At 40.0% G+C, this 23,688-nt stretch overlaps 1 protein-coding gene across 5 annotated transcripts in view; it reads left to right on the top strand.

Annotated features, from left to right (window-relative positions):
• Positions 1 to 23,688, top strand: part of Raly (RALY heterogeneous nuclear ribonucleoprotein) — a 75,093-nt gene that overhangs the window by 35,604 nt on the left and 15,801 nt on the right. Inside the window, exon 2 of one of the 5 annotated variants that reach the window (XM_052184015.1) lies at positions 741 to 867. The exons of the other annotated variants lie outside the window; for them this stretch is intronic. The gene's annotated coding sequence lies outside the window, so the exon portion shown is untranslated. The remainder of the gene's footprint in view (positions 1 to 740; positions 868 to 23,688) is intronic. 5 annotated transcript variants of the gene reach the window in all.

Consider the following 23,688-nt stretch of genomic DNA (forward strand, 5'->3'; position numbering starts at 1 on the left):
AGAAATCCTCATGCTATTGCATCGAGACCGTTTCTCGCGAGTGATGTGAGTGTCACCTTCCCAGGCGTAGGGTGCTAAGGCACCCTCGGTTTTTGGTGGTCTTACAGTTGTGAGCTGCCTGATGTGACCAAATCCAGGTAATCTGCAAAAGCAGCAAATGCTGTGGACCATGGAATCATCTTTCCAGCCTCATGAGAAGGTTTTTCATGAGTAGTGTTTTAGGGGTTGAAGAAATGACACTGGCTGCTTTTCAGAGGTCTCAGGCCCTCTTTGGTTTACACGGGTACAAGGCACATAATTGGTGCACAGACACTACATGTGAGCAAAATAACTGTGTACATTTAAAAAAATTACTTTATCTTGCCCTAGAATATTTAGAATCTTCTTGAAACCAGTTTTTGTTATCTTGGTCTGTCTGTCTGTCTTTACTTATTCACTTTACTTGTTATCTTGGTTTTTTTCTCCCAGCTCTAGAAATGCCTTGTTTTCTCTAATCCAGCCCTTTCTTTTAACAAACAGATAATGCAGTAGAATTGAATAGAAAGACATACTCAGAATTCTAGTTCCTGTCAGTAGTAGCTTAATCTTTCCGAACCTTACTGTTACCTTGAAGAGGAGATAGTGATAATAGAGTAGACCCGTAGTGGAATAATACTGAGATAACGAAAGAAAAAACTAAGGATCTAGAAGTGAAGTCACTTGCTCAGACCAAGTTCCAAATCTCTTCTGTCTCATTCCAGGGTTTTCTTCTCCAGAGCCAAGGTCATTTGCATTCATATATATGTTGTAGCAAAGATTGAAACAGAAATGTCAGCTCTCCTACATCTTCATCAACAGCCTTCTTAAGTCCCCTGTGGTGTCAATAACGTAAGTGTACTTGTTTTAGAAAAAAGTGCTTCAAAAGCACTCCTGTTTGGTTTACTTTGGCTGGTAGTACAAGATCCAGATGATCTTAGAATAGCACAGCAGATTGTCTAATTAGCCCATTCCTGTGGTGTTACACTCTGATTTGCTGACTGGGGTTTGTCCCTGAGTCCTCTCTACTATCATCATGTGAATTAGAATCATTATTTTTAATGATTCAATTTAAAAAATCAAATAATTGGTTTTTTGCTAGTTTGTTCTTTCCCACTTAAGAATTTAAAAAATTAATTTATGTCCATAGATGCCATGCATGCTATTAGAAATAAATTTGCAAAGAAAGAGACCATTGCTCCAGTAAGAGTTTGAGCAGGGCAAACTTTTCTCTTCATCACAGGGATGTACTGTTCACAGAGGTAGAGAAGCACGCACACAGAGAAGGGAAGTGTACTTGTTTTTTATTCTTTTTGTTTGTTTGGTTTTTGGTTTTTTGGATTTGTTTCTTCCAAGACAGGGTTTCTCTGTATAGCCCTGGCTGTCCTCGAACTCACTCTGTAGACCAGGCTGGCCTTGATCTCAGAAATACGCCTGCCTCTGCCTCCCAGAGTGCTGGGATTACAGGCATGTGCCACCACCGCCCGGCTTGTTTTTATTCTAACACCCGGTAGGGTCTGTGTCTCTTTTCCATAGCCTAGGGTTCAGCCTCCTATAGTCTCTTAAGATTGACTACTTTTAAAAGAAAAGTACAGCTGGGTGGTGGTGCACACCTGTAATCCCAGCACTCTGGGAGGCAGAGGCAGGAGGATTTCTGAGTTCGAGGCCAGCCTGGTCTACAGAGAGAGCTCCAGGACAGCCAGGGCTATACAGAGAAACCCTGTCTTGAAAAATCCAAATCCAAAAAACCAATAATAATAATAATAAGAAGAAGAAAATAAAAGTACAAAGGAAATAAAAGGGGGGGGAGAGTTAACCACTTCATTCCAAGACTATAGCAGGGGCCTTTGTCTAAATAATGATTTTAGGGGAATGGAATTAAAACATGTGCATGAAGTCTTACAAAGTAAGTAGGAGAGACAAAAAGACTTGAATTCCTTGTCATAAACCCAAGTTTTATAGTATTTGATAGAAAAGACTCAATGTTGCTGTCTTAGGGCATAAACATCTTGACCAAGAAGCAAGTTGGGGAAAGACTGGACCTCAAGCAGGTCAAGGAAGCAGCAGCCAATGCAGAGGCCATGGGGGTGGGGGGAGGGATGTTCCTTACTGGCTTGCTTCCACTGGCTTGCTCAGCTTGCTTTCTTATAGAACCCAAGACCACCAGCCCAGGGATGGCATCACCCACAAGGGGCTCTCTCTGCTTGATGACTAATTGAGAAAATGCCCTACAGTTGGATCTCATGGAGGCATTTCCTCAAGGGAGGTTCCTTCCTCTGATAACTCTAGCCTGTGTCAAGTTGACACACAAAACCAGCCAGGACAGTTGCTTACATGTCACAGTACAAAAGGTCAGAAAACTTTTGGAAGTTGGTTCTTTCTTTTTATCATCTAGATCTTGGAGGTGGAACTTAAGACACTTTTACCCACTGAACCATCTTGCTAGTCTTCCTTTATTATTAACTCTTTAGCTTTGTGTGAGAATCGAGTTTCCTCATAGCGTCTTTATACACATGCCTCTTCATTTGGTTCTCACCCCCACTGTTTTCCTGTGCCACTCCCTCTCCCTTTCGAGTACTATTTAATATATGTCTACTATGTGTTTGTGGTTGGTATTTTAAATAGATTGTCTAACTAATCTTTGTAACTAATTAAATTACTAGTATTTCCAGAGGGGGAAGCTAAGGCTTTATAGTGAAGAAAATAAATGTTTTAGACATACATCCTGTCTAAAACAGCTCTGTTTTGAACTCTGACCTCCTAACTTTAGAGACTGAGCACTTTCTACCTCAGTGGCCTTTGGTCACATCATTTCTGGAAGAGTAGAGTATTTAAATGTGCTCAACAAGCCGGGCAGTGGTGGCGCACGCCTGTAATCCCAGCACTTGGGAGGCAGAGGCAGGCGGATTTCTGAGCTTGAGGCTAGCCTGGTCTACAGAGTGAGTTCCAGGACAGCCAGGGCTATACAGAGAAATCTTATCTCAAAAAAGAAAAAAGAAAAAAGAAAAAAAGGGTTCAACAAAGGGTGGGCATACGGTAGCCTGAGAAATGGAGGCTTCTATGCCTTAGTCATTTTCTCAGGTCTCTGCCGTACCCTGTCTCAAACTGCAGTACTCAGAACTCAGATTCCCAGAACCCTGTCTCAATCTGCAGAACCCAGAGAGCCAAGAATCAAAAGGCCATCTTTGACATGACAAAAGTGTCTAGTAAAACATGTACCTGTCATTTTCAAAATTGAGAGAGTGGAATATTCCAGGCAAATAAGTCCCCCTGTGTGCCTGCCACTGAAAAGCAGGAGAAGGAAAAAAGAAGTCTGTATGTATCAAGCTTAATATCAAGCTCAATGAACCTCCTTCAGGGGAGTGGGAGTTGAGACATGCAGCAGATTTTGGAAATAAGATTGTTTTGGATTTAGATAGGTCCTCAAATCTGTATTCACTTTGGAGTTTACAAAGTGGTATATCATCATAGGCTTATACTGTGAAGAGAGAGCTCTGCTATTGAATGACATAATCCCAAATCCTTAGTCACCATGAAGCCAGTGACTTTAAGCTTTCTCTTAGAGGGTTCCATCCCCAGGTTTGGGCCATCCACTGTTTAGTCACAGAAGGGGCAGGACCTTAGCCCCTAGTCTCTGCTTTCTGAGACTTCCTGTGTTTTCATGTTGTACTTCATACTCATTCATACTTAACTGGTAGGAGCTACTGTTGCTTGCTTGTTTGATTGCTTGCTCCCCTTCCTTCTCTCCCCTTCTCTTCCCTCCCCTTTTTTCCTTTTTAAAAACAAGATGGAGTTTCATGTCTAGGCTTCCTACTTGATAGGAAGCTGAGCCTGTTGAACTCTGGTTGTCTCAACTGTTAGGGACTTTTTAATGGGACCACTTGTTATGCTATACTTTCAAGAATAGAGTAAAAAGGATGGGTATATTTTTGTCTCTTATTTGTCACTACCATTTGACATAAAATCGTGGAATTTTAGGATATCAGAGTCAAGGATCCTTATCAGACAATTACACATTTACAAAAGAGTTGCTTTCTTTGTTGTAGTTTTTCAGTAAGCACTGTAGCTCATCTCCCTAACTTTCTAAAAGACTGTCCTTGAGGCATTTGCTTTAAACCCAAGTTCCTGAACACCATTTGAAAAACAACAAAGACCTCAACCAGTATTCACATTTTATAATTGTGAAACCTGAGCCCCAGGAAAGGATTTTTGCCTAAAATTATATACTGTGTATAAGTGACAGATGCCGCAACTCTTACTCCAGGCTCTTTGAACTAGGTGTGGCTGTGGCCACCAGTAACACTTGATTAACTTCTACCTGGGCTGGGTATCAGGGTTCTTTTTCTTCTGGCATCCTGTTTCTGTGAGGTTGATAGGCCTAAGGATATATGTTTCCTGCCAGGGCATAATTTAATTCATAATATAATGAGCCTGTCAGGTTCTAAAATGTATCTGTGTTTGTGCCACTGATGTGTTTGAGGTCAGAGGGCAGCTTCATGGAATTGGCTTTCTTTTTCAATCTTTTTATGGGTTCCAGAGATTGAACTCAAGTTGGTTCTTGTAGCTATCTCACTTGCCCAATTATTTTTATACTCAGTAGGTAGATTCTTCTTTGCCAGAATGCTACCACTTTTTAAAAAATTATTCTTTATTTTATGTGCATTGGGGTTTTGCCTGCTGGTATGTTTGTGTGAGAGTGTTGGGTCCTCTGAAGTTGGAGTTATAAACAGTTGTAACATATAAACACAGAGAAGAGTCATAAAGAAGCTAGGTTAGAATTTTGTATGTTATCTGTCTGTTGTACAGTTGTTGCTCTGATTCTTTTTCTTCCTTTTGCAATATAAATTATATGTTGACTCTTGCTTTTCCCATCAGTGTTCTGAAATTCAACCTCATAACCATTTGGAAACCTGATTTGATTATGTCTGCTTACATCAAAATATATTTTCTAATGATTGAACAGTAGGAACCCAGCTGGCACTGTTCCACTTGAAAAGAACAGGACAGAAAATGATTAGGTGCATGGAAGCTGAGCTGTTAGATCCCCAAGTGGAAATATTACACAAATCAACTAAATAAGAGATTTCTAGGGCAGGATTTGGTGTACATTACACTTTTCCATGACTTGGCCACGTGTCCAAGTGTTGTTGAAGCTGCTTGGATGGAGGCCATCTCTGATGCTGTGGACATCATCTGCAGGTGTGTTGTTTTAAACAGGGTTGGTGTAGTTTGGTAGAAAGAACCCCCTTCAGAATTATATATGTTCTGATCCCTGCCTGCTAACTTCCAAATTTTGTTCCTAGGTTAATTCTTTGCTTCTCAAGAATTCAGTTTTCATGTCTAATAATAGTACTGTTGATAATGGCTTTTAAGATTGTAACAGTTTTTAGATATGAAGATGTAATGGTAGGTCATTTCCTGCCTCCTCAGTGAATTGAAGATTTGGTTCCCTAGCTGGTAGCACTATTGAGGTGTTTAGACCATGAAGGTAATGACTTCTTCTGTGGGTTAAATCCACTGATAGGTTCATACTGAATGGGCTTTTTAGGAAGTAGGTCTGGTTGGAAGATGTAGGTCATTGAAAACATGCTTTTGAAGAGTGTATCTGCCCCTTTTGTCTGTCTTATGCTAGGTGCCATAGGTGAGCAGTCTCATTTGTCATAGACCTGAAGCAATGGAGCTAGTTAGCCACAGACTGAAAACATACACCAAAATAAATATTTTCTCCCTTACTTGACTTTCTTAGGTGATTTGTCATTGTGACAGATAAAGCAACAGAGATTGGTTTGGGAGTTAAATACTTTTGGTAAATACTGTAATATTTATTGTACTTGATTGAGTAAAGGCTAAGACAAGCTGGTCTGTGTGTGTTAGTACTTGATTGAGTAAAGGCTAAGATGAGCTGGTCTGTTTTGTTGGCTCTCGGAAGACTCCTGGAGGTGGCGGTAAAGCCAGCTCTTTTCTAATCACCCTTACATAAGAAATTCTGGGTCTCAGTTTCTTTTTCAATTTCAGTTCTCAGAGGTCTTGGGCAAAAAAAGAGTTACCTAGGTCAGGATCTGTCTCAGCAGCCTGCGTGCATGAGTAAGCAGGACTTTATCTAACAGATAACAAGGGCTGGGTTGGAGGCCCTGGAAGCTGCAGTTGAAGAACAAAAGGCAGGCTTTCTCTCTGTTCCCAATAAATTGGTCCTTGGAGATCCTGGCTTTGAAATTCTAATTGACACTGGAAGAAAAAGATTCATTAGGCCTTGGACTCATTAAAATGCTCTGCTGCTTACCTTCAATTTATTCTTGGCAGTTTATCAGAAGGAATTAAGGAAACCTATAGTCTATAACGCTGCTGACCACAGAGCTCTATGTGCTTTATGTTGGGTGTTGTGGGTGTTGGCTGTGCCTCCTATATTCCTTGGAATATATGGGTGGTTTGCGAAGAGTATCATCCCTGGGACTTTATGAGTCTAAATCTCACCTTCAACACTAAAAGAACCTTCTAGATCATAAGCGATAATTCATTTACAGAGGGTCCACAGAATGACTGGAACTTGCTCTTAAGATCACCAAGTAGTTTAATGGTGAAACTACAGCCATATTGCCTGATTTTGGGCTAAGAATATACTTTGAACCCATTTTGAATTTTTAGATTCAGAATGTCATTCAGTTATAAAACAGCATTTATTTTGTTTATTGTTATGCATGTTGGCATTTTTGCCTGTATGGTCCTCAAGGACACCAACAAGAGAGCCTTGGATTTCCTGGGAACTGGAATTATAGACAGTTGGGGAAGCTGCCAAATAGGTGCTGAGAATTGAACCCAGGCCTTCTGGAAGAGCAACCAGTCTTAACTATTGACATCTCACCAGCTGCTAAAATATAATAATCCACATTCTGTGTGCCAGTATTCTGTGATAAAGCAAGCATGGGGATGGGGGAAGGTAGAAGAGTGAAGTCATGGAGGTTTCCTAGTATTCGAGATTAGCAGGTCCACACACGGTCTGAGGAAATAAAACTCCGTTGGTAAAGTGTTTGCCATGTCAGCATTAGGACCCCAAGTTCAGTTCCCAAAACCAATGTTAAGAAAAGCTTGCTGGTTGAGGCCAGCCTGATTTATAGAGTGATGTTTAGCATTGCCAGAGCTATACAGAAAACCCTGTATTCAAAACCAAAGAGAGAGGGTGGGATGAGGGGAGAAGGAAACTTGATGGATGTGGTAGCACATGCCTTTAAATGTGGGCAGAGGCAGATCACTATGAAATTAAAGCTAGACTGGTCTACATAACAGCTCCAGGTTAGTCAAAGCTATATAGTGGACTGTCTCAAAAAAAAGACCAAAAGTAAATAAGTAAATAAAAGCTGAGTGTGATGTCATGCTCCTATAATACCAGTGCTAGGGAACTAAGAAACAGGCAGATGCTTGTAGCTCATTGGCCAACTTGGTGAGCTCCAGGCTAGCGAGATGCCCTATTTGAAAAAGGAAACGAGGTGGATAGCTATTGAAGAATGACATCTGATGTTGATTTCTGGTTTCCACACTCACCTGTGTACACTCACTTGCATACATACATATATTCACACCCACATGAATACATGCACAGAGAGAAAGACAAAAGAAAAAGGAATGACTGCTACTGATAAGGAATTTGTTCTCTAGAGAAGTATACAAAGAAATGTTAAGGCTCAGGGCCAGTGTGACTGGCTTCTTTCTGTATTGCAGTACTGAGATTATGTATAGGTCCTTCATTAAGAACACAGCCAGGGCCTAGATTCAAGAAAGCTTTGCTATAGTTTTGGCTTTACTTGCCAAAAGCATGGGAGAACAGATGGCTATCTCAGCAGTTTGGATCATGAGGGTATGATCTCAGGTAGAGCTAGAGGATATGCTGAACGCTCTATAACCAGCTGCTGTTGTTTTCAAATTTTTTAAACGATTCTCTTCCTAAACTATTCTGTATCTCAGAATAAAGCAAAAGTATCTCAGTCTATTTCCCTTTTTAGTCTCCCACTTCTGTCCCTTCTCCTAGTCCCATATAATTAACCTGAACTGACCCTGATCCTGAACTGCTATCCCAGATGACACTTTGAACCTACTTCCTAGGCTTGTCTCAAGAGGTTAAGGAGTCTGGTCCCACAGCCAGCATTAGCTTCTTGCCAGGCTTCCATTCACTCACCTGCTTTCACTCCTCACTTTTTGAGAATTAGACTGGCTGTTTAGTGTGACTACTAAACAACTTCAAGAGTAATCAATACTGAGGAAAAACTGATGTTTCTTGATTATCTAAAATCCTGCCAAATTTTAGTAAGTAATAAGGGGCTCATGACTGGGAAGCCCTGCAAAAATGCCATACATTTAGAAGAAAAAAGAAACAGTTTATCAGCTGTAATAGTTCTCTGGTGCAAGTTTTAGGGACACTTATGTATACTATCATATCATCTGCAAATAATGATCCTTTGATTTCTTCCTTTCTAGTTTGTACACCCCGATCTCCTTCCTTTAGTTGTCTTATTGCTCTAGCTAAGAGTTGAAGGTACTATATTGAATAACTATGGAGAGAATGGACAACTTCATCTTTTTCTTGATTTTATTGGACTTGTTTTGAGTTTCTCTGCATTTAAGTTGCTGTTGGCTATGGGTTTGCTGTAAACTGCCTTTATGATGTTTAGTTATGTCCCTTATGTCATCAGTTTCTTCAGTACTTAAAAAGGCATGTTGGATTTTGTCAAAGGCCTTTTCTGTACCTAATGTGGTTCTTTTCTGTTTATTTATGTGATAGATTACATTTACTAATTTTCATATATTGAACCTTCTCTGGGATGAAGCCTACTTGATCATGGTGGATGTAGATGATCTTTTCTATGTGTTCTTAGATTTGGTTTGCAAGTATTTTACTGAATATTTTTGAATCACTGTTCATAAGGGGAATTGGTCTGTAAATAAATCTCTTAGGGGTTTGTTGAGTCTTTGTGTGATGTCAGTAGCAAGGTTAACTGTGGCCTCATAAAATCAAATAGGCAGTATTCCTTCTGTTTCTATTTTGTGGAGTAATTTGAAGAGCATTGGTGTTAACTCTAAAGTCTGGTAGAATTCTGCCTAAAACTATCTGGTTTTCGCGGGTTGTTTTTTTGTTTGTTTGTTTGTTTGTTTATTTGAGACTGTTAATGACTGCTTCTGTTTCACTACAGGTATATGCCTATTTAAATTGCTTATCTAATAGTTATTAAACTTTGGTAAGTGGTACCTGTAAAGAAGGTGATTCTTTTAGCTTTCCTAATTTGGTAGAGTACAGACTTTAAAAAGTATGTCCTTAATGATTGTGGATTTCCTTGGCGTCTTTTGATAATCTCTCCTGTTTTGTTTCTGAATTTGTTCATTTGGATTTACTCCCCCCTCCCTGACTTTTCTTATACACCCAACTTTGTTTCATTGAGTCTTTGTATTCTGTTTTTATTTTGTTGATTCCAGCTTTCAGTTTATTTCTTGCTGTCTACTCCTCTTGGGTGTGCTTACTTCTTTTTGTTTTAGAGCTTTCAAGTGTACTGTTAAGTTGCTTGCACGAGATCACTCCTATTTCTTTATGTAGGCACTTAATGCTATGAACTTACTCTTGGCACTGATTTTGTTGTGCCCACTAAGTTTGGGTATTCTGTGTATTCATTTTCATCACATTCTAGTGTCTTAGTCAAGGTTTCTATTCCTACACAAAGATCATGACCAAGAAGCAAGTTGGGGAGGAAAGGGTTTATTCAGCTTACAGTTCCAAATTGCTGTTCATCATCAAAGGAGGTCAGGACTGGAACTCAAGCAGGTCAGGAAGCAGGAGCTGATGCAGAGGCCATGAAGAGATGTTTCTTACTGGCTTGCTTCCCTGGCTTGCTCAGCTTGCTCTCTTATAGAACCCAAGACAACCTGCCCAGGGATGGCACCACCCACAAGGGGTCCTCCCCTCTTGATCACTAATTGAGAAAATGCCCCACAGCTGGATCTCATGGAGGCACTTCTCCAACCGAAGCTCCTTTCTCTGATAACTCCAGCCTGTGTCAAGTTGACACACAACACCAGCCAGTACATTCTAGGAAGTCCTTAATTTCTTTAGTTTTTTCTTAACTCGATTTTCATTCAGTAGAGAGAGTTGTTTAGTTTTCATGAGTTTATAAGCTTTCTCTTATTTCACTTGTTGATATCCAGTTTTAATTTATGGTGATCTGATAGGATCCATGGAGTTATTTCTATTTTTATGTATTTGTGTCCCAGGTATGTGACCAATTTTGGAGAAAGTTCTATGAGTTGCAGAGAAGAAGGAGGGGTGTGTGTGTGTGTGTAATGTTCTATAAATATCTGTTAGGTCTAGTATTTTCTCTGTTTTTGTCTCGATGACCTGTCCATTGGTAAGAATGGGATATTGAAGTCTTTCACTATAAGTGTGTGAGGTTCAATATGTGATTTAAGCTATGGTATTGTTACTTTTAACAAACTTGGGTGTCCTTGTGTTTGAGTCATAGATGTTAAGAATTGTCATCTTGGTGGATTTTTCCTTTTAGTGTACAGTATCTCTTTTGATTAGTTTTGGCTTGAAATCTATTTTGTTAGCTATTAAAATGGCTACAGCAGCTTGCTTCTTAGGTTCATTTGATTGTTCTCTCTCTCTCTCTCTTCCCCCCCCTCTGCCCCCCCATCCTGTCTCCCCCCCCCTCCTTTCTTCCTTTCTGTGAGTACACTGTAGCTGTCTCCAGACACACTAGAAGAGGGCATCAGATTCCTGTCTCTGTCTCTGTCTCCCCCCCCCCCCCCCTTCTTCCTTTCTGTGAGTACACTGTAGCTGTCTCCAGATACACCAGAAGAGGGCATCATATCCCATTACAGATGGTTGTGAGCTACCATGTGGTTGCTGGGGATGGAACTCTATACCTTTGGAAGAGCAGTCAGTGCTCTTAACTGCTGAGCCATCTCTCCAGCCCTGACTATCTTTTTCTAATCCATTACCCTGAGGTAATGTCTATCCTTGATGTTGAGGTGTGTTTCTTGGGTACAGCAGCAGGATGGAGTCAGTTTTTCACATCCATTCTATTTTTATCTTTTTATTGGGCAGTTGTGAGGTATCGTTTGAGGTATCATTGACCAATGTTGATCTTATTTTTGTTGGTGTGTGTGTGTGTGTGTGTGTGTGTTTTTCCCTTTTGATTTTTGCTGGTGTGAGATTGTTTCCTGTGTTTTCTTTGGTGTAACTCCAACCACCTTAGGTTGGAGTTTTTCTTCTAGCAACTTCTGTAGGGCTGAATTTGTAGATAGATACCATTTAAATTTGACTTTTTCATGGATTATCCTATTTTCTCATTTTATGGAGATGGAAAGTTTTGCTAGGTAACATAATCTGGGCTGGCATCTGTGGTCTCAGAATCCGCAGCACGTCTGTTCAGGCCCTCTGGCTCCTAGAGGTCATTGAAAAGTCAGCTGTAATTCTAATAGGTCTGTCTTTGGGCCTTTTTTTTTCTTGCAGCCTTTAATATTCTATATTCTGTGTTTTGATTATTATGTGCTGAGGAGACATTCTTTTTTAGTCCAATCTATTTCATGTTCTGTATGCTTCTTGTACTTTTATAGGCATCTCCTTTTATGATTTTGTTGAAAACATTTTCTGGACCTTTGAGCTGGGTTTCTTCTCCTTCCTTTATACCTATCATTCTTAGGTTTGGTCTTTTTATAGTGCCTCAAATTTTCTGGATTTTTTTTTTGTCAAGTTTTTAAGATTTGACATTAACTTTGACTGATGTAACCATCTTCTATTGTATCTTAAGTGCCAGAAGAGTCTCTCTTCTGTTCTTGTATTCTGTTGATGAAGTTTGCATCTGTAGTTCCTGTTTAAATTCTAAATTTTCACTTTCAGAATTCCCCCAGTTTGGGTTTTTGTTTTCATTTTCATTTTCTTTTTCCTTTGTGTGTGTGTGTGTGTGTGTGTGGTGTTTTGAGACAGGGTTTCTCTGTGTAGCCCTGGCTGTTCTGGAACTCACTCTGTAGACCAGGGCTAGCCCCAAACCCCAAACTCAGAAATTCGCCTGCCTCTGCCTCCCAAGTGCTGGGATTAAAGGTGTGCGCCGCGGGGGGGGGGGGGGGGGGGGGGGGGGAAGGGGGGTGCTTTTTTTTTTTTTAAGAAAGATTCTTTTATTTTTGAAGATTTATTATTATATGTAAGTACACTATAGCTGTCTTCAGACACACCAGAGGAGGGCATCAGATCTCATTACAGGTGGTTGTGAGCTACCGTGTGGTTGCTGGGATTTCAACTCAGGACCTTTGGAAGAGCAGTCAATGCTCTTAACCGCTGAGCCATCTTTCCTTGGGTTTTCTTTATTGATTCTATTTCCAGTTTCAGGTCTTGAACAGTATTTATTTCCTTACATTGTTTGCCTGGATTTCTTTAAAGGATTTATTCATTTCCTCTTTTAGATCATATTATATTCATGAAGACTTATTTTAGGACTTTTTCTTGTGCTTTAGCTACGTTGGAATATCCAGGGCCTGCTGTAGTAGGTCAGCTGGGCTCCAGAGGAGAAATACTGCCTTGGTGGTTAGTGTGTTTTTAAGTTGTCTTCTTAACATCTGGAATTGGGATGATTAGAAGTCTAGGTGCTGATATCTGGATTTGTCTCTGTTAGGTGGGTGTTTTGTTCCTTAGTTTTTGTTTCTTTTGATTTTTGGAGAATGTGATGGCCTGTTTTTCTAGCCTATTCAGTTGGTATGTTCACAGCCTGCTGCTGGTGTTGGAGGCAGGGATACTGAGATGAATTGGAGGCAGGAAGGTTAGAGAAAAGGGTCCTTGTGATCTGTTGGCAATGAGGTCCTAGAGGAAAGGGAAACCACACAGGTTTCCTGGGGATGAGACTGGGGGTGGGGATTGGATCTTAGGAGCTATAGGTGAGGTATTCAGCCTATTTGTTGCCCTGGGAGGAGTGGCCTTTGAGTTAGCAGAGTTGGGGTCTGGGAGGAAGCAACAGATTTGGGTAGGGAAGTTAAGGGAAGATCCGTGGAGGATCCACATGTGGGCAGGCTGGAAGAAAGGCTGCAGCTGGTGTTCTATTGTAGTGCTAGGGATGAGACTGGTGGTTCAGTCTTGGGGAACAGAGAGAAGAGGAGGTCAGTGGGTAGCCCACCTGGTTTTTTAGAAGGTATGACCTATAGTTTAGCATGAAGTGCCTGCCTTGTGTTCGATTTGGCTTGGTGGGGCACCGTGAAGTACAGTTGGTCATACTGAAGATCCCCAGGCAGTGCAGAGTGGGAGGACTGGGCCTCCCTCTTTGTGTTGATTGCTCACAGAGATAGTGTTTTCTGGCTTTTGTTATTCCCTGCTGTGAAGATTTGTGCATTGTCCTTACCACAGAAAGCCCAGATCTAGAAGTCTGGCCAGAATACTCAGCCTCTCCTTTGTTCACAGTAATGTAGTGAATTTAGCCTCTTGCTCTGTTTCTCTCATCACTGCTTAGTCTCTCCTTCTTCCCTACTGAGGGGTGAAGGACTTGTGTAAATCTCAGGAACTGCATATTTAACATTCAGAAATTTCTATCAGGAACTGTGAAGAATCACTTACTGTAGCAGGACTTGGGGTAGGATTCCTTGAGCTAACACATACATGATTGCTGGGATCAAAGATACATACCATCATGGCCAGCTTTGGTAGTTTTTTTTTTAAATTTTTTAATTTTTAATTTTTTTTTATTTTATGTATGTGAGTACATTGTTGCTTTCTGTCTTCAGACACACCAGAAAAGGGCATTGGATCTCATTAAAGATAGTTGTGAGTCATCCTGTGGTTGCTAGGAATTGAATTCAGGGCCCCTGGAAGAGTAGTCAGTGGTCTTAAGCACTGAGCAATCTTGTAGCCCTTTGATAAGATTCTTACACCTATTTGTTTGCATTAATATTAACAAATACCCACTGGTTTTAGGGTAATAGTGTTGGAGGCCAGGATTGCATGTACTCGTATCTTTTTTTCCTTGTTAGATTATTTGCTTTAGTACAGGGAGGCAGATGTGTAAATACAGATGTGCAACAGATATATACCTGAGATTTGAGAATGATTTCAGAATCTGGAGGATCTGAGTGATAAGAAACAAATTTTTACCTGAAAAGTTTTAATTGGAGCTATCATTCACATTAAAGTATTTGTAATTGGGAAATTCATTTGACCTCAGCTTTCATCACATCTGAAATTGGCTCCATTCCTGTCTCTGCTTCTGTCTCTCTGTCTCTGTCTCTTTCTTTCTTGCGTGTGTGTGTGTGTGTGTGTGTGTGTGTTTGCGTGCACGCGCGCATATGCTCTTATGCCCCATTTAATATTAATTCTGTGAAATTTCGAGCCATCTAGTAAATGGGAACAATAGTAATGTCTTTTAGAACGCTCCCCAAAGCCAGGTGGTGGTTAACCCCAGCACTTGGGAGGCAGAGGCAAGCGGATTTCTGAGTTCGAGGCCAGCCTGGTCTACTGAGTGAGTTCCAGGACAGCCAGGTCTACACAGAGAAACCCTATCTTGACAAAACAAAAAAGAAAAAGGAAAAAAAAAAGAACATTTCCCAAATGCTTAACTAAATTTTCCTGGTGACCTATGTATGAGGAAGATCTATAATATTTCTGTTCTACAAATAAGAAATCTGTATTGACAATATGCCTTACTGGGTAAAGTCACTTGCTGCTAAGCCTGACCTGAGGTTTGGTCCTTAGATCTAACAGTGGAAAGAGAGAACCAACGTCTGCAAGTTATCCTTTGACTTCTGTATGGGGTTTGTGTGTCCTTTCCCTATTTTAAAGAAATTAAGGTGTATGTAATTAAAAATAAGAAAAGTCAGCATGAGACAGGATATTCTGCCCAGGGATTGAGTCTCAAGAGCGCTTAATGTGCCTTCTTACAGAGCACTGTGGCTTATCACCTAAGAATAAATACTAGCTCTCATCCTCTTTGCTGGCCACAAAGTTGTCCTGATGACTGTCATTTAATTTCTCTGGTGTCATTTTCTGCAGCATGAATCCTTACACATCCCAGACTGTCTACATATTATTTTTAAGCTATGGAAGTTAAGCTTCTGTAACTTCGCTTTTGCTGTTTCCACATCCATTGCATGTGGACTGACTTTATTTTGTCTCTCTTAATAAGATTAGAATTTCTGATGCTTCCATTAAGGGTGTACACACAGGTATTGGATACACTGGAACTGGAGAGTTAGTGGTTGTGAGCTGTTGATATGGTTGCTGGGATTCAAACCTGCATTTTCTGCAAAAGAGTAAGTATTCTTAACCCCTGAACCATCTCTTCTGCCCCAATAAATGCTTTCTTGATAAATCAGCAAAGAAATCTTTTTGTTCTTTTGTCTAAGGAGCTATAATTACTTCCTTGTAGAATTCAAACCTATGGAAGTAAAAACTAGTAAACAAAATTATAAGACTATTCATTTTCACATGGATTTGTTTTCCTCTACTGAGTCATACCTCATACACAAGCACAGTATAATATACATGATCCTGCTTGCCATGAAAGTGGCTGTCATTCAAGATAGCACTGTAAATTGGTACAGCCATTTGGGAGAGCAATTAGACAGTATATCTCGAGAGCAGTAAAAATGTTCATACATATATAGCCAGTAATTCTTCTCCTGGAATCTGTCCCAAGAAACTAGTAGACAACAGTACAAAGACAAAATTAGTTGCTCTATGTAACACAATGAACATTTGAAGGACTGCCCACCAACTCCAAAGTAATGTTTAAAACTTTTTTTTGTCTACTCATGTGTAAAGTAAGTGGCTTATAATTGCTTAAGATTGTTGCATATGAATTTGGTTGCCTTAGTGAAGGTCCTCATAGCTTTATGAAAAGAGTTGGACTTGATTCTTGGTAGATGGAAGGCTCTTAAAGGTTTTCAGTAGAAGAGTAGGGACATATTTGACTGATCATATAAGCAGATGCTGTTGTGGAGTTCGTGTTACAGAAGGAAGAAAAGGAGCTGGGCATGGTATCTCATAGCTGTAATCCTCATCAGGCTGAAACAGGATTGCTACAAATTCAAGGCCATCCTGGCCCACAGAGTGAGATCCTGTTGTCTGACCCCCACTCCCCACCCCCAACTGTAAACCAATTCTGTTTACCCTAGATAGGGTAACAATGACAAACTTAGTGAAACAGTGAATTCTTTGGGGTAGGGGTAATTATGAGAATATGAGTGACTCAGAAGGCAGCGGCATCACTGTTAAGTCTACCCCTTTATAGGTGACAATTCTGGAGCTCTGCACAATTTGTAGGTAGCTTAGGGAGACAGAATTCCTCCCTGGCAGTTGTTGCTACTCATATAACTTTGGACACAGGCCTTGTGGATTGTGTAGGTTTTAGGATCTTTCTGAGCCTTATGGAATTCCTTTACTTCATGAGTCTTATGAGTGTATTGTGTCCCGTCTGTGTCCTACTGCTCTCGCTCCCCCGTCCCTGTCTGCCCCCCCCCCCCCCCAATGTTTTCAGTTTGGAGGAAACAGCTATATGGAAAGGGCTGGAGAGATGGATCAGTGGTTTAGAGTGGTTATTGATTCTACTAAATATTTGAACTCAGTTTCCAGCACCTGCCCAGCACCTGTGTTAACCACCTATAACTCTAGCTCTAAGGGATCTAATGCCCTCCTGTGGCATTTGCAGGCATTGCACTCACATACACAAATATATGCTCTTCATTAGAAATCCTTTAAAAAGAAAAACTTCTATTGCAATAAACTAGTGAAATAATAAATGATTTTGAGTGGGCCCCTTTGTACCAAGTTTGTGGCACTGTGGGATGATTCTCAGATCCTGTTTTAGTTCTCGTAGACTAATACCTATGATAAATTATTATTTATTAATTTAACTTACTAAAAAATATTTTGGCTTGCAACTTACGAGTTTCTACCCCATAGTCAGTTGTCTCTTCGCTTTACACCCATGGCAAGAGTACATAGTGAACTAGAATTGCTGATAGGGTAAGCCAGGAAGCAAAGACCTTCCTCTAAATCCCAGCTCTCAAAAGTTCAGTCAACTCCCAGTGATACCATCCAGGACCAAGCCTTCAGTGCATGGCTCTTAGGTGATCATTCACTATCCAAACTATAGCAGAATACTAAATTATGTTTGACTGAGCACCCATATATCCCACTGAATATGGGAAAAAAATATATATATACACATATATATATATATTTATATATATATATATTTATTATATTTATATGTATAAATATAAATTTAAATATATATAAATATAAATTTATATATAGAGAGAGTCAATACATTTGTTTTTAGGATCAAGACTTTTGTGAGGTGGTTAGGGATGGTGGTCAGAATTTTCAAGGAGGAGTTATATAATGAGGAAAATATTGATTCTGCCTGAAAGGACTTTAGATCAGCTATCCTTAATCTTAAGAGGTAATATCCTTGGTTGCAATGCCCATTTGGACCATCCTGTCCTGCCCCAGCTAATTGCTTACCTGCCTAGGTGGCTCTGCCTCTGAAGACTTGTATCTGCTTTCCACACTTTAAGGGGTCTTCTTACCTGCAGGTACATAGCACACTCAAGCAACACAGCATGGGATCTCTTTTCACCTTCACAACACCTATACTGCAAGGGGACAGGACACAGATTTTATTTCTCCGTTACAGGTGGGGAAACTTAACAAAACTTTTGTTGTTTTGAGACAGGTTTCATTGTCTAACTGGGCCTGTTAATCTGCCATAGTGGTAGGGGAATTAGATACTGGGATTAGAAGTCTGAACTACTGCACCTGATAGGGAAACTTTGTGCTTTGAAGAAGTTAAATAACTTCCCAATGTCTCATAATGTCTCATAGCTAGTAGAGGTAGGATTTAGGTCCTAGGGCTAACTTAAGGCCTGATATGGGGTAGGGTTAGGTGACCTTCTCTGTCATTCTAGTATAGGCTCAGAAAGGGTGACATGTATACAACCTTAGCACAGTCTTGTGCAGCCTTATTGTCCTCTTCAACTTGGATTCTTTGTAATTTCTGTAGGGTGCTTTTTAAATTTCAGATACTCATTCACTAAATGTTTGATGGATATCCACTCCTGTCACATTTAGAACCATCCCTATGATGTTAAAAAATAGTCTCTTTTATATAATTCGGTGACCCATTTAAAGAGTCTTGATTATATCCAGTGATAGTAAGTACTGCTTCCTTTATCATAGTTTAACTCTAGATTACCATTAAAGTAGAGCTGACTGACCACTTGCCCCATCAGAATCACAAAGAAAAAACTCTTACAAGTTCTAGCTGTAATAAAGCCAATGTTTGGTTGGTTTTGAGTGCTGGGATTAGAGGCTTGTGATACCAAACCTAACCTTATTTACATGCTTTGTAATGTTTTGGAAGCTTACATGAATTAAGTTGTTTCACTTTCTGGCAAGCCTATTGATATGTATGACTATCCCTACCTTAAGAAGAGATATCTGCACAAATAATTTACAATATTTCGGGGGCTGGATAAATGAATTGGGTTTAGAACACTTGTTCTTGGAGAGGACCTGGGTTCAGTTCCCAACACTTAACATGTTGGCTCACAACCAGCTGTAACTCCAGTTCCAGGGGACCCAAAAACTGTTTTCTGACCTCTGAGGGCACCAGAAGGCATGTGGTGTATATATATACATGTATGCAAGTAAAACACTAATACATACAAAACAAACACATCTAAATACAATTTTTAAAAAGAGAATTAGCATATTTCTTGAAGCTTACATTACACAGATATTTCAGCTGTGACGAATGGAAGTGGTTTCAAAAATTACTCTCTTGAACAGTTCATGGCTTCTCACAAAGAGATTCAGTGTTGACTTTTGCTTGATGGCAGGCTTTGTAGGTTTTTTGCTTGTTTATTAAAAATTTTTTTTTTCTTTTTTGAGATAGTGTCTCTATATAGTCCTGGTTGTACTGGAACCCATTATGTAGATCAGGCTTATCCCAAACTTAGATCTTCTTCCTACAGTGCTTGAGTTAAAAGACATCAGCAACCATAGCTGACATATTTTGTCTTTAAAAATATTTTTTAAACACTTTTATTTTATGTGTTTGATTATTTTGCATGTGTGTGTCTTTGCCCATGAAGGCCAGAAGAGAGCATTGAATCTTTTGGAACTGGAGTTATAGTTGTTATCTGCTTTGTGGGTGCTGGGAATTGAACCTGGGTCCTCTGGAAGAGTGCCAGTGTTCTTAACTGCTAAGCCATCTCTAGCCCAGGACATTTATTTAAAGGCAACCTACAGCAAGCTGAGTCCTTCCTTGCTAGCCATGGTCTTAGGTGTATAGTAGCTTTGGGAAATGACTTTGGTAGTCCTTTTACTCTAAACGTTTAGATAAAAAGAGAAGCTGATTTACAAACAGCCATGATACAAGACAGAACACAATAAAAGGGGTTAGAAACATACTTCAGTGATTAAAGTACTTATGTATTTTTATTGCTGTGTTTTATTGCTGTGACACTATGAAAAGACACTATGACCATTGCAGCTCTTACAAATGAAAATATCTAATTGGGGCTGGCTTACAGTTTCAGGTTTATTCATTATTGTCATGGGGTAGGAAACATGGCAGCATGCAAGTAGACATGGTGCTGGAGTGGGAGCTGAGAGTTCTATATCCTGATAAGCATCAGGAAGTGAGCTGTCTCTGGCCTCAAAGCCTGCCCACACAGTGACACACTTCTTCCAGCAAGTCACACCAACTCCAACAAAGCCATACCTCCTAATAGTGCCACTTCTTGTGAACCAAGCATTCAAACACATGAGTTTATGGGGCCATTTCTATTCAGTCCACCACATGGATTGTGACCCTATGCAAGCACAGGATCTTGAATTTGGATCTCCAATGTCCACCTAAAAGCCAGGTGGTGGCATTATGTGTTTTCAACCCTGGTGCTTGGGCAGGTTCCAGATAGGAGGATCTGGATGGCATTCTAGCAAATATGAGCTCCAGGTTTAGTCTCAAGGTGGAAAGCAATAAAGACATCCTAACTTCTGCTCTCCACATCTGTGCACTCGAATGAGCACACATCATATATACACACACACACATACATACATATGTAAATTAAAAAGCTAGGACATGTCCTTTTAATCCTGTCTGATGTCTTTATTCTTTTGGTGTACAGAGAACCAAGCTATAAATATCATTCTTCTGGAATATGTCGTCTTCTCAGGCCTCTGGCACCAGAGCAACCACTCTAGTCCTTGTTAAACCTAAATTGTCTTCCCCTATACATGGCCTACAGAGTAGATAACTAAGATGAATTACCTCTAAAACAACATATCCTTGGCCTGCCTATTCTCCTCACTCTTAGAAAAGGATGATGGTGGCAGTTTTTATAAAGTAATCTTGACACCAAAGTGTAAAAAATTCAGGTTAAATGACTTGAAAGAGATGAAATTAATTTCTTTTTCTTCCCCCCTTTCTGCTTTGTTTTCATGGAGTTTGCTATGGCAGAGCCTAGAGCTGTTCTTTACATTGTAGCCCATCTGTTTTTGCTAGTTCATTCTTAAGTATGAAGAGTAAATACTTAGAAACTACTTTGGTTGTTTGACATTTCCTTGTATCAGTACTTGTTAGATTTTAAAAACATACAAAACATCCTTCATGAATAGTTTTGAGAAATACAGACTTACTTGGATTGTATGACAAAATAGAAATGATCTTTATTCTCATTGATTAAATTATCAGTACCTACTTCAAAGAGTTGCTTTATAGATAATGTGGTGGTAAATATTTAGGTTACTTAAAATATATGTCTACTAATGCCTTCTGTGCACATTAATCCTCTTCATCACTCTGAAGCAAGTCTTGCTATCACCCTCATTTTTCTGAGACTTAGGAGAGGTTATAGAGTAGTAAGTGTTAGGAATCTGGATAGACCTGCCATTTTCTGCATAGAATGTGCACAAGAACTCTTTGTCCCTCTACTTTTTTTTAATGTATATTACCAGAGCTAGAGTTTTATCAGGATCTCAATTTTCTCATTTCTTTTCCATGACAAAGGGGCCATATTTTGTCATTTTTATATTCCTTAGCTTCCAGCATGACAAGGGTTGAAATATAGTTAGTGGATGTTAAATACTGTGGCCACTGATTATAATAGAGGCTCTCTAAAGGTCCTTTAAGTCTGTTTTATCTGAACACCCCACATACTTGATCTTCTGACTTTCCCCTGAAGGATCATATTTCATATCATTCACCTGACTATATATATGATCTTATTTCCTCAATGTGTAGGCAGTCTCTAACCTGACTACTTTGAGGTAACAAACATGGTTCTATGAAATGTATCTAAACCACTAGGGTTAATATAAGGTAAGGGTGGAAGGGACTGGCTCAAAAGTCAGGAAAAGTACTCTTGTCTACTGTTACTTAAGGAGGCTTGGGCTTAGGGTATCCCTGCCAGGCCTGAGTAATGGCTATAGCCTAGAGCAAGGTTTTCCATGAGCTGTAGTGGGGTCTTCTAGTAATTGGAACATGGCACCTTCCAACTTATAATGGATAGCAGAACTAGAGGGGCATTTGTCATTGCCTGACTTCTCTGCAGGAGAAAGGCTCGTAAGTCATAGCTGACAAACCCTTTGATGAGTTTTAAACTTCATTTACAGCAAAGAATAGCTATAATCAAGCAATAGCAAGCAGTGACTAATCTTGCCACATTATCATGGTAAGGAGCCAGCTTTGGAAGACATGAAAAGTGGGAGAGGGCTAAATTGCAGTTTCACAGCAAAGTACTGATTGGCTCTTGGCTTGTAAGTTTGCTCTAAGAAAGACCATGAATTTACCTAACTGATCAGAAACTGACCAACTCTGGTCTCACTCATATTTGTGCCAGCTCTGACTTGAGTAATACTAACTTTTCTTTGGTTACATCGAACACCATTTGCCTCATAGTGAGAGGCTTTTGTGATCTAAAAATCTCATGTTTTATGGCAAAACATCATGTCAGGTTCTCAAAATATCCAGTAGAAATCGACTAGGGAAGCTTCTTTAAGTCTGCGAATATGTACAGAAGCAGATGAGAAGGGATAAGTCATAAGAAAGACATAATTCGTACAGTTTGTTCCACCACCCAGCGGTATTCATCTTAGACAGTCTCCTTTTTGGTAGACCTTTCTCCCTGTTCCTTCCCTTTCTGGTTCCCTGCACTGCTTTGCTTAGACTACTTCTGGGGCCGTGGGCTTGACCCAGGGCACATCTGCTCTCTGAGCATTGGTCATTTGACTGAGTCTAGTCACCAGACAACTTACTAGATGAATAACACACAGTTCATTTGCTAATACTTGGCCCATGATTAGCTTAGAATTTGGATTTTTAGTTATGATTAGATGGATACATATGTTTGTGGGTGATTTCTTTTACTATCTTAAGTCAGTTTTGGAGATTATTAAGATAGTCACTTACCCACTGTTGCATTTCTCTGTTAACTGTTAAGGAACAATCCTCATAGATTCTAAGCTTCCATGTAAAGCCATAGTCAAAAGTCGCATACAGAAGTGAGATATACACTCTGGATATGCCGTGGAGAGATGACTGAGACCTATCCTGCCTTCTGGCGTCCCTTCAAGTCCTACTACATGGTGACAACATTAAAATAGTAACAGAACTAGGGCCTTATGGCACAGTAAGTGAGGGTGGCCACTGTGAAGCCCGGAATCCCTTCTTTTGCTGTGATGGTTTTATAGGCATAGAATAAAAGTTCGTAGATACTAGACACTAAGATGGGATAAGAGCATTTAGTGTAGACGTTCTGTTCAGTACAGGAAGTTGTTGGGAACTGGAGAGCTTAGCTCAACGCCCCCAGCTGAGCTGTTTACGCAGGTTTCCTGAGAACAAAACATCCCGAGGCTTAGCTTTATTCCTGCTTTCCTGCTCGGTGTGGTAAGGACTTCCCAGGTGCCTGACCTATGGCTATGATTGTCTTTTCCTGTTGTTTTTCACCCAGCCTCAAGTATATATTGCTGGTCACTCAGTAAAGCTTTGGCTTTCTCCTTACAGAATGACCCATGTCTGTGTTTTCTGTCAATCCCCCAGGCCTACGACTGATACTTGGTACTGTGGCAGCGCAGGTGCAGTCAGGAAGTGAGGTTTTGGTTTGGTGCACAATTTCAGAGGTTTCAACCAATGTTTAGTTCTTTGTTTCTGGGTCTGTGGTCAAGCAGGATGTCATGGTAGAGGGGGCATGGATAAAAAAACAAAAACACACAGCCTGTACAGCCATGAGCTCATTAGGGAGTTAGTTAATCCTCAATAGACTGACTAGCATCCTTACAGCCATTAAAATTAGTGTTTCTTTTTGGAGAATAAGACTTCATTCAGCACATGAACCTTTGGAGCTATTATAGCCAAACCATAACATTCCTACCACCCCTTCATTACCTTTTCTTTTCCTCTTGTTGTTGTTTGAAACAGGGTTTCTCTGGCTGTTATGGAACATGTTGTGTAGACTAGGCTGGGCTGGAACTCAGAGATCTGCTTTCTGAATGCTGGGATTAAAGGCATACGCCACCACCACATGACAACATTCTGTTTCTTAATACATACCAGCACCTGACATTAGACTGGATACTACTTAATTTTTATTTCCTTTTATTATTTAGGTAGTATTTTGAGGCAGGGTCTCTCAGTGTAGACCTGACTG

This window comes from Apodemus sylvaticus, chromosome 5 (assembly GCF_947179515.1).
Source record: "Apodemus sylvaticus chromosome 5, mApoSyl1.1, whole genome shotgun sequence".
NCBI classification, from domain to species: Eukaryota; Metazoa; Chordata; class Mammalia; order Rodentia; family Muridae; genus Apodemus; species Apodemus sylvaticus.